This window comes from Silurus meridionalis, chromosome 5 (genome assembly GCF_014805685.1).
Source record: "Silurus meridionalis isolate SWU-2019-XX chromosome 5, ASM1480568v1, whole genome shotgun sequence".
Classification (NCBI taxonomy): Eukaryota; Metazoa; Chordata; class Actinopteri; order Siluriformes; family Siluridae; genus Silurus; species Silurus meridionalis.
Window position 1 is genome coordinate 11,591,447 of NC_060888.1, and position 12,638 is coordinate 11,604,084.

Consider the following 12,638-nt stretch of genomic DNA (forward strand, 5'->3'; position numbering starts at 1 on the left):
ATTGACTTGTGTAGTTTACACTCGACATAAGCTATTTATTTTGGGTTGTAAGCTTAACTGTTTCTATAAACAGTTAAATTCCCAGTTATAAATGTATATGTCGCTTCTTGAACGCATCACAAAATATATATTTGCTACTTGAATATAAGACAGTTGAAATATTTTCTTTTAAACGAGTTTTATAGTCCAGATATAATATTTGTGGTGGACCTTTTCAATTTAACTATTTCTTTTGTGCTTTTTAACGTTAGACCAACATTACTGTATATTTTAATGTATGTAGTTATAAAAAAACCTTGCTCTTTTTTTGTCATTGCTATGTTAATTTTTAAGTGATCTTTTGGCAATCTGCATTTTAGTAAAGCAAACTGATTTTTCTTTGTTGACTTTTGGTTTAAACACCTTTTAGTAATAAGTTGGATAACTGGTTTCCTCCATTACCAACACTGCTGTTTCATTACCAGCTGATGGGGACACTAGTGTTAATTGACCTTTGCTATATTCATACCGATCTCTAAACTGCTACAAAAGATCAGACTTTTCATCATTCTGTTTGTCACCTGTCTTAGCTCTTCCTTTGACACCTTGAAGTAAACAAATTGAAAGCTTCTATTTCCATGCTAATGCATCTGTACTGAATGAATTTCATCCTTCTTGATGTCTTGCATGCATAGAGAATGATTGGTTACAGATCATGTCAGACATTTTACTGTTCCGCTGATTAAAATACAAATGTCTTTATAACATGGACTTGACTAAGTGTTTGTTGTATAACTTTACTGTATTCTGGAATTTGGGAATCCACAATAGGTTATCTTCACTTCTGCTGTGTTGGATTTGAAATCATGTCAAAAATCATGAATTTGTTTCTGGAAAAATTTGGACTTTCACCTATTGTGAGAAGAGTTGTACGAACAATGCCGAGTAATTTATGTCCCATCTGAATGTACATATTGGAAAGGTTGTGTGGGGAGTAGACATTTTGCTCTGCAGACATATCCTAATAGCACTGATGACATTTTAAAGAATATCAGAAAAATAACACTTTAGGGATTTTTAAGTAATTTATGTAGTTCATGTCACAGGTAAAGCCAACATATGTTCATTTAACATTAATGCACAATTTTTGTTTATGCCTCTGAAAGCAAGTGCTTTTAAATAGAGGTAAAACAATCAATTTGCATTGATCTTGTGCAATATTGTTTGCTCCTCTTATTAACCAGAGCTAATGAAATGTAGTGAGTATTTTCACTATTCCATGTTTAAGGGATTATAAAGGGGTGGCCCAATATTGTTAGCTGGGCATTTGGGAGCAGCAATAGTGACTCTCAGCTGGGTATATTTCATGCATTTTCTGTTTGAAGCTGTGCAGTTTGTGTGTGTGTGTGTGTGTGTGTGTGTGTGTGTGTGTGTGTTTTATATATACATATATATATATATATATATATATATATATATATATATATATATATATATATATATATATATATATATATATATATATATAATCTTGACATAGAATCTATCCACTGCACAGCTATCCAAGCTATCCATCTCTCACCAGGAAATTGTGATCACCAGGATAATTTCCACTACCACACTCGCATCGCTGTCTTAGTTGATTACATCATGTATTTATTATTATTTTTTTTTTACATCAGTCAGGGAACAGTAAACCGTTTTTTTTTTAAAGTCGCTCTCATTTTTCTGATAGCTCGTGTTTCAGTGAGTTGAACATCATGAATTAGGGTGTGGGTTGGGATTTGCAGTAGCCTTAATTGGTTTCTGGATGATTTGAATGGCTTTGCCACAGCAGGCATGTTTAAAATAAAGTACACCCTCTATGCTTTTGAATAATCAGGACAATCATCAGGTCCTTAGCATGTCTTGGATGTGGATAAATACAATCTCAGATTGTCATTTGCGTTTTTTTTTTTTTTAACTTTACAAAATCAAGCTGAATGAAAGTAAAAACTGAGCACACACTTGAACTTTGGGTGTAATGGTACACATATTCCTACAGAACCTTTTTAGTACCGGGCTTTCGCTTCAGTACATGTGTACCGAATGCAGTCTTATGTACAGAACAAAAGTTGCCTCTGGAATGTATTAAGTGTAGCGCTTATTATATTGATTTAATCAGTTAATCAGATAAGTACTTTTTAAATATAGCAGAAAATGACAGGTCTCTTAACATGCAATTTGTTTCCTTTTTGGGAAAAAAAATTTTTATTGCTGAAATTGCATACAAGAATATTTGAAGTAAATCCATTTAGTGCATTTAATTGCCATAATTACATCAAAATTAAAATATACATAATGAATTAATAAAAAAATTAAAGTAAATTTCAGCCTTTATTAAATAAATGCACTGTATGGTGTGCTCGTTTTAGTTTGAAATAATTCCAATCTTTGAAAACTGTAATTTTCTTTGGCCTGTATCTATAGAAGCCCATTTCCACCACATAAAAAAAAAGTTTGCCGCAATTCTTACTTTACTCGTAAGCATCCAACATTTCTGGTGCATCCACCAGTAACCATGTTGTCGGCCTGAATTTTGGAGCTGTTGGTGTATGAACGAGGCTCGTCTGCTCCAGAGCTGATGGAGTTCTTTGCAGGGATTGGAGGCGTAGTTTGATACCATGCGATTCTTTTGATTGAAGCCTATAGAATTTTTAATGTGTAAAACTTTCTTGCACTACAGAGGGGGTGACGCTGCCCGATTGGCTAAAAAAAAAATAAAATAAAATAAAAAAAAAAGGGAATTGCAAGAAGTCAAGTATGCAACTTTTTTTATTTTTAAAATTTTTGTATTTAATGTCCTGGAAACGGGATTTCATGTGAATCTTCAGTGAAGTCCATTTTTATTTTTTAAATTCTGCAGCATCTTTTGTGTTCCTTGTCCAGACCGCCTTAAAGTTCAACGGGTGGGGCGTGAGTAATAATGATCCAAGGGGAAACCCAGCGTTGGCAGGAAGTAGCGAGATTTCACACGTGCAAAACCTTGCACTACAAATTGCTTAATTTTTTTCTCTTGCAATTCCAAAACTTTTGTTGGCTAATTAGGCAGCCCCTCTATAGTGCTAGAAAACTTTACACATTAAAATTGAAATGGGCTACAATCAACTACTTCTGTAGTAAACTTGTGCAATGTTAGGAAAATGCCGATTTAATACCGTTTGGGGAAAAAGGTTTAATTGAGTGCGATCAAGTGCAAAATGTACACATTGCTGTAAAACGCTCGACATTTTAAACATTGGCGAGACAGCGCTACATAGCCAGGCTAAAGATGCAAAGCACCAATCTGCTGCTAAAGTTGGGTGCCCTTCAGCTCCAAACCCGATCACCGGCTTTTCACCCATGTGACGCCTGCTTCTAGCTGCAATGCTTCTTTCATCCACTAAAAAACTAGACCATTTTGAGTGCCATAACCAGAACCAAAGCCTTACTCTGGGTGCTAAAGGTGGCTAATTCGTGCTATTTTTGCATGTCTTGTGGAGAGACACACCAGCTTTTTTATGCTATGTTCCCAGACAGCAAGATAGCATTGCATGCAGTGCACACAAATGCTCATATTTATGTACTTTTGGACTGGCTTCCTTATTTTAAGAAACTGTCTTTGGCAGCCATATCGAAGCAAAAAGTCTGTTATTTGATGACTGCCTGAATTGCTATTTACAGCTTAAACAGTTTGACATGCAGGTCAGGCTATTGGATGGGTCCGAGGTAAACACTAAATTCATCAGCTTAAGACATTGCTGAGAAAATGAATGCAAACTCTAAAAGCAAGTTAATCAAGAATCTTGTCCAAACGTGAATTGGAAAGTATACAAAATGCTTCAGAAGCATGTGCAGAATGATGTGGGAACGCCCATATTACATAATGCATTCAGAGCTGGGTTTAAATCTACAAATGAGAACTTTAGCTTGTATTGGCTGTTCCAATGAAGACCCTGGCCCTTAGATTTTGACAGCAACCAGTTTTAACATACCCATGCTTAAGTAAAATTGAACATTTGATATTTCTTATTTAACATGTATTCATAGTCATTTCATAAAACATTAGGTCATACATTTACCTCAGTCATGAAAAAAACAATCTTATTGACATTTTAATGACGATAGTTTGTGCTCCCTCTTTATTCCACTGTTTGCTTTCATCAGTTCTTTGTTTTTTTTTTCGTTTTTTTCCTCTCCATGCGCTTATTCACATTGCACAGTTCTCTTTCCTGCTAATGTGCTCCACCACCGATTTGATATGCAGAATCAGCCAAAAATTCTATCCGACTAGAGCCAATTGTGAGGAACACACAAAAAAAACTTAAGATATACCTTTTATTCGTCCCACAGTGGGAAAATTTCTTGACCAATGCTCACAAACTACCGTACTTTCCGGACTATAAGCCGCTACTTTTTTCCCCACGCTTTGAACCCCAAGGCTTAAACAACGAAGCGGCTAATTTATGAATTTTATATGAAAGTTTTTCCCGGTTTCACAAACTTCACGCCAAAAAACTGAGCCCCATAACATTAGATCAATTAAATTTCCGAACGGAAACGAAAAAACGCCATCTGTGTTCTGAGCTGCACGGCTTCGGGAGAAAAGGTGATTTTTAAACGCACGACGATGCCAAAAGAAAAACTCCCGAGAGAAATAGTTGTGAAAGGAAGGAGGAAGACAGTGAACAATGACTTACTTGGTCGGCTACTGTTTAGATACAAGCCGTTGTAACGTGTTGAGTCTGGGGAGAGCTCACTAACTCCAGGTAGCAACAGAAATCATATAAGCACAGACAGGTTTCCAAAACTCGTGCTTTTTTTTATTTTTTTTGGCAACAGCGTTATGGGTAAGTCCAAGAAACGTAGAAATCAGCATCAGAAAATAATACACATAATCCCTGCAGCACATGCAGTAATACCGGAAAAATCCAGTGGCAGGCTATTCCCAAAATACCGCTATGCTCCTAAAGGAAGCTCAACATATTTTGTAACGTGTCTTTCGTTAAAACCTGTGTAAAGTTCATTTGTTTCAGTGTAGACACCTGAAGGCTTATAGACATGTGCAGCTTATTTATGTTCAAAATAAAAATATTTGTAAAATTCACCCACCAGATTTGACACAGATTTTTATTTTAAACATAAGCCGCAGGTGTCTACACTGAAACTAATTAACTTTACACAGGCTTTAACGAAAGACAGTGTCTGTTACACGGTGTAACGGGTGAAATATGTTGTGGCTCCTTTAAGAGCAGAGCGGCATTTTGGAAATAGCCTGCCGCCGCATTTTTCCGGTGTTACTGCATGTGTGCAAGACCGAGGTATATGTCCTTATTATTTTCTGATGCTCATTTCTAAGTTTCTTTGACTGACCCGTAACGCTGTTGCCAAGAATAATAAAAAAAGCATGAGTTTTGGAAAACTGTATGATTTCTGTTGCAACTGGAGTTAGCGAGCTCTCCCTTGACCCAGATTCAACGCGTTACAACGGCTTGTATCTAAACAGTAGCCAACCAAGTAAGGTCTAATGTTATGTCGCTCAGTTATTTGGCTTGAAGTTTGTGAAACTGGGAAAAACCCAGGAAAAATTCATAAATAAGCCCCTTCATTGTTTAAGCCGCGGGGTCCAAAACGTGGGAAAAAAGTAGCGGCTTATAGTCCGAAAAATACGGTAGACAAATGATATTAAAAAAGAAATAATAATAAAAGAGAAACTGAAAAACGCAGCAAGATAACAGGCCAGATTGAAAAAAAAACAATATACAATACTTACAATAAAAATTAATTTATCTAAAAGGAAATACAAATTAGTTGTTTATTTTTAGACCCTTTTTCTCTTTTAGTATTGCTCTTTTAAAAAAAAAAATTAATAATTTTTTTTAAATTCGATGGAATAATTGTTAGAATACTCAATTACTAAAATATTCTATAGCAGCCCTAATATAATATATAATTACACAGTCACAGTGAGTACACTCCTTATATTCCAGCAACCAATTTAGTATTTCTACTCACGGGACAATACTATAGAAATTAAACTTGGATATATTTTAAAGTAGACAATGTGCAGCTTGCACAGCCATATAGATTTACTGTCCTCTAAAAAATAACTCTTGATACAGCCATTAATGTCTAACTTGAAACAAAAGTGAGAACATCCTAAGTGATCATGTGAAAACTGTCCATGTCAATATTTTGTGAGCAATATTGTTATCTGGCACTGCTTTAATCCTCCTGGGCATGGAATTCACCAGAGCTACATGGGTTGTTGCTGGGATTCTCTTCCACTCCTCCATAATGACATCACGGAGCTGCTTAATGTTAGAATCTTTTCACCTTCAAAAATGTTCTTAAACAATCTTGTTTAAAAACTCCACTGCCATCTCTTCTAAACATCTCCATGCTTCTGGTCATCTGGTCTTACCGACTTTCCACTCTTAATTGCTGCTTTCACTTCCTCCTTACTAATCCTATCCACTTTCTGCTTCACCATCTCCACACCATCCAACATGCTCGCTCGCTCTCGCTCTCTCTCTCTCTCTCTCTCTGTCTCGCTCTCTCTCGCTCTCTCTCATTTTCTTCATTCATCAGCTGCTCAAAATACTCCCACCTTCTCAACACACTCTCCTCACTAGTCAACACATTTCCATCTCCATCCTTTACTGCTCTAACTTGCAGCACATCCTTCCTAGCTCGGTCCCTCTGCCTGGCCAATCGGTATAAATCTTTTTCTCTTTCCTCAGTGTCCAACTTCTCATACAGCTCCTCATACCTTTTCCTTTGCTTTTGCCACATCCCTCTTTACCTGCTGCTGAATCACCTTATGCTCTCCTGCACTTCCACATTCCACCACCATGTCTCTGTCTTCCTTTCTATTTCCAGATATTACACCAGGTACCTTTCCTAGATGTCTTCCTTATCACTTCTGCTGTAGTTTTCCAATCATCCAGCACCTCTTCAGCACCACCGAGCCCCTGTCTGACCTCTTCCCTGAATCTCACACTACAGTCTTCCACATTGTTTCCACCATCTTATTCTTCTTTCAGTTCTCACTCTCCTCCTCCTCTTCACCCCCAAAGCCATCGTATAGACCACCATCCAATGCTGTCTAGCTACACTGTCCCCTGCCAACACCTTACAGTCGCCAATCTCCTTCAGGTTTGTTGGAGCAAAAACGTCTAACCTTGTGCCTGTAAATCGTATTTAAGTTGCATTGTTGCTTTTGTGCAATAGATAAGTTATTTATTTTTAGTAATGTGTGTATATTTTAGACCACCTTTTCGGAGTCCCGTCAATTATTTCTTCACCCTGCAACCCATGCACAGAAGTATTTCACCGCCCGCACACGCATTCACCCATCAAATCCTCTTGTGCCGCACTTTTTTGCATCGAACCCGCAATAGTGCAGTACTTTAATTTAGAGTGTTGGAGAGTGTGCAGTCTGTTCATTGAATGAGAATGAACTAAAATAAGTTAATACACGTTGCATTTTTTGCATAGAATATAGTCCATTTGTGTGCACCTTCCTCCACTCGGTCACCCTATGCTCCTCCTTTTTAAAATATGTATTCACCACTGCTCTTTCCATCCTTTTGGCAAAATTTTCCACCATCTGCCTTTCCACATTCCTCTCCCTAAGGCCATACCTACCTATCACCTACTCATCACCTCTGTTCCCTTCACCTTCATGCCCATTAAAGTCTGCCCCAATCACCAGTCTTGCTTTCTTAGGTACACTCCACCACTTCATCTAACTCACTACAGAAATTTTCATTCTCCTCCATCTCACAACCCACTTGTGAAACTGTTGATGGCTCCATTTACACTCTTACTATACTCTTCCTTCGGAATCACCCTCACACCATTTCTCTTTCCATCCACACCATGATAGAACAGTTTAAATCCCCCTCCAATGTTCCTGGCCTCACTTTCTTTCTATTTGGTCTCCTGAACACATGTCTACCTTTCTCCTCTCCATCATATCAGCCACCTCTCTCCCTTTACCAGTCATAGTACCAACATTTAAACTGCCCACCCTGATCTCTACTCTCGTGCACTTCTCCTTTCCCTGCAGTCTCTGTAAGAATTTTCCCCCTTTGCCTTTTCTCCTCTGGCCCAATTTCCACCCATAACCTGTTCGCGAACAATACCTGTGTTGGTCGTTGGTAACCCGGGTGTCGACCATTCCGGTATGGAATATACCGATATTTATTATATTTTTAATATTTACAGATATTTATTCATCATGCAATACCACCAGGGGTTTGTCTGGGCCCCACATTCATTTTGCGGCAGAATAACGGCCCAAAACATGGAGCCAATGTCATGAACAACTATCTTCAGTGTAGAGATGAACAAGGAGTACTGGAAGCAATAGTTTTGGCCCCACCAAGCCTTAATTTCAACATCAGTCTGTCTGGAATTATATGAAGCGACAGAAGGATTTGAGGCAGCCAAATCTGTGGTTAAAACTCCAAATTGTTTTGAACAACTTTAATGCTAAAATCCTTCAAAAACTGTGTGCAAGTACAGGTATTCTTTGACCTACAACCCATGCAACTTACCATTCGACTTTACAACCACAATCGCTAGCCGTGTACGTTATTATTATTTTTTTACAGCTTCTGGCATAATTTCACAGTACTGTACATATAGCATCATATAGCCTACTCTACTTATGACCAAATCGTGTTACGAGTGTCATACGCCGCTAACCGTGGCGTGCGACAGTGCGTACCAGCTGGGGCATCATTTCACAGTACTGTACATATAGCCTACTCTACTTACAATCAAATCGTGTTACGACCAATTTGTCGGTCCCAATTGTGGTCGTAAGTCGACGACTACCTGTATTGCCTTCTTGGCGGACTTGAATGAGTTTGTGATGATGTAAAGATTCAATATTCTTGGAATTACTGATTTGGAACGACCAACTTGTCTTGCTATGGCTGATATGGTCATCCCTTTGGCCTTCATCTGGACAACCTGCTGCCGGAGGCTTTCAGTCACTTTAGAACGGCCCACCATCTTGCAGAGTCAGTGAAACTGGAAGTTAGGCTGCCAGTTAAATAGGGGTTGACAGATAATCAAGGAAATTAGCACCAGGTGCCAGAATAACACCAATAACTGGGAGGTATCTGAAAGTGTTTTCTATTTTTGATCAGTTTGTTTTCTGCAAAATAATGTTTTTTTTTTTTTTTTTTAAATGCCTTAATTAATTTGTGGAAAAGGTGTTCTGGTACCATGGTATAGACAAGACAAAAACTCCGCTTCAGAGAAAGCACCTGATATGCTGAAGGGGGCTGAAGGGGGTGTGGCAGGTGGATTCCTGACAGATAAACATGTACTGTATGTATTTTTATAGCATGCCTTCATCAAACAAATCGCGCAACGCTGTTGTGTAAAAACCTTCAAAAACACGTGCATGCACACTCATTTATTAACGCACATCATGTACATAAAGAAATTTCAAGCACGTTAATATATTGCCGCCATTTTGATGGCTCCATTTACACTCTTACTATACTCTTCCTTCGGAATCACCCTCACACCATTTCTCTTTCCATCCACACCATGATAGAACAGTTTAAATCCCCCTCCAATGTTCCTGGCCTCACTTTCTTTCTATTTGGTCTCCTGAACACATGTCTACCTTTCTCCTCTCCATCATATCAGCCACCTCTCTCCTTTACCAGTCATAGTACCAACATTTAAACTGCCCACCCTGATCTCTACTCGTGCACTTCTCCTTTCCCTGCAGTCTCTGTAAGAATTTTCCCCCTTTGCCTTTTCTCCTCTGGCCCAATTTCCACCCATAACCTGTTCGCGAACAATACCTGTGTTGGTCGTTGGTAACCCGGGTGTCGACCATTCCGGTATGGAATATACCGATATTTATTATATTTTTAATATTTACAGATATTTATTCATCATGCAATACCACCAGGGGTTTGTCTGGGCCCCACATTCATTTTGCGGCAGAATAACGGCCCAAAACATGGAGCCAATGTCATGAACAACTATCTTCAGTGTAGAGATGAACAAGGAGTACTGGAAGCAATAGTTTTGGCCCCCACCAAGCCTTAATTTCAACATCAGTCTGTCTGGAATTATATGAAGCGACAGAAGGATTTGAGGCAGCCAAATCTGTGGTTAAAACTCCAAATTGTTTTGAACAACTTTAATGCTAAAATCCTTCAAAAACTGTGTGCAAGTACAGGTATTCTTTGACCTACAACCCATGCAACTTACGACCATTCGACTTTACAACCACAATCGCTAGCCGCGGTGTACGTTATTATTATTTTTTTACAGCTTCTGGCATAATTTCACAGTACTGTACATATAGCATCATATAGCCTACTCTACTTATGACCAAATCGTGTTACGAGTGTCATACGCCGCTAGCCGTGGCGTACGACAGTGCGTACCAGCTGGGGCATCATTTCACAGTACTGTACATATAGCCTACTCTACTTACAATCAAATCGTGTTACGACCAATTTGTCGGTCCCAATTGTGGTCGTAAGTCGACGACTACCTGTATTGCCTTCTTGGCGGACTTGAATGAGTTTGTGATGATGTAAAGATTCAATATTCTTGGAATTACTGATTTGGAACGACCAACTTGTCTTGCTATGGCTGATATGGTCATCCCTTTGGCCTTCATCTGGACAACCTGCTGCCGGAGGCTTTCAGTCACTTTAGAACGGCCCACCATCTTGCAGAGTCAGTGAAACTGGAAGTTAGGCTGCCAGTTAAATAGGGGTTGACAGATAATCAAGGAAATTAGCACCAGGTGCCAGAATAACACCAATAACTGGGAGGTATCTGAAAGTGTTTTCTATTTTTGATCAGTTTGTTTTCTGCAAAATAATGTTTTTTTTTTTTTTTTAAATGCCTTAATTAATTTGTGGAAAAGGTGTTCTGGTACCATGGTATAGACAAGACAAAAACTCCGCTTCAGAGAAAGCGGCCGAGAAAGCACCTGATATGCTGAAGGGGGCTGAAGGGGGTGTGGCAGGTGGATTCCTGACAGATAAACATGTACTGTATGTATTTTTATAGCATGCCTTCATCAAACAAATCGCGGCAACGCTGTTGTGTAAAAAAAAACCTTCAAAAACACGTGCATGCACACTCATTTATTAACGCACATCATGTACATAAAGAAATTTCAAGCACGTTAATATATTGCCGCCATTTTGATTTTCGTTTATCTCGATTGGTGACCCCCTAGGACATCGACATAACCGGGTTCCTGTGTGTGTGTGTGTGTGTGTGTGTGTGTGTGTGTGTGTGTGTGTGTGTGTGTGTGTGTGTGTATATATATATATATATATATATATATATATATATACACACACACACACACACACACACACACATATATATATATATATATATATATATATATATATATATATATATATATATATATATATATATATATATATATATATATATATATATATACATACATACATACAGTGAGGAAAATAATTATTTGAACACCCTGCTATTTTGCAAGATCTCACCTCGTGGGGTCTCAATGATCCTATGGAAGGTGAGAAATCAGCCCAGTACTACACGGGAGGAGCTGGTCAATGACCTGAAAGAGCTGGGACCACCGTTTCCAAGGTTACTGTTGGTAATACACTCAGACGTCATAGTTTGAAATCATGCATGGCACGGAAGGTTCCCCTGCTTAAACCAGCACATGTCCAGGCACGTCTTAAGTTTGCCAATGACCATTTGGATGATCCAGAGGAGTCATGGGAGGAAGTCATGTGGTCAGATGAGACCGAAATAGAACTTTTGGGTCATAATTCCACTAAACGTGTTTGGAGGAAGAAGAATGATGAGTACCATCCCAAGAACACCATCCCTACTGTGAAGCATGGGGGTGGTAGCATCATGCTTTGGGGGTGTTTTTCTGCACATGGGACAGGGCGACTGCACTGTATTAAGGAGAGGATGACCGGGGCCATGTATTGCGAGATTTTGGGGAACAACCTCCTTCCCTCAGTTAGAGCATTGAAGATGGGTCGAGGCTGGGTCTTCCAACATGACAATGACCCAAAGCACACAGCCAGTATAACCAAGGAGTGGCTCTGTAAGAGGCATATTAAGGTTCTGGCATGGCCTAGCCAGTCTCCAGACCTAAACCTAATAGAGAATCTTTGGAGGGAGCTCAAACTCAGTGTTTCTCAGCGACAAGCCAGAAACCTGACTGATCTAGAGAAGATCTGTGTGGAGGAGTGGGCCAAAATCCCTCCTGCAGTGTGTGCAAACCTGGTGAAAAACTACAGGAAACGTTTGACCTCTGTAATTGCAAACAAAGGCTACTGTACCAAATATTAACATTGACTTTCTCAGGTGTTCAAATACTTACTTGCAGCTGTATCATACAAATAAATAGTTAAAAAACCATACATTGTGATTTCTGGTTTTTTTTTTTTTTAGATTATGTCTATAGTGGACATGCACCTACAATGACAATTTCAGACCCCTCCATGATTTCTAAGTGGGAGAACTTGCAAAATAGCAGGGTGTTTAAATACTTATTTTCCTCACTGTGTGTGTGTGTATGTATATATATATATATATATATATATATATATATTTATAAAAAAAATAAA

General features: G+C 38.6%; 1 protein-coding gene across 5 annotated transcripts in view; it reads left to right on the forward strand.

The window, feature by feature from the left end:
- Nucleotides 1-12,638, forward strand: part of csnk1a1 (casein kinase 1, alpha 1) — a 43,795-nt gene that overhangs the window by 1,362 nt on the left and 29,795 nt on the right. The gene's annotated exons all lie outside the window — the stretch shown is intronic.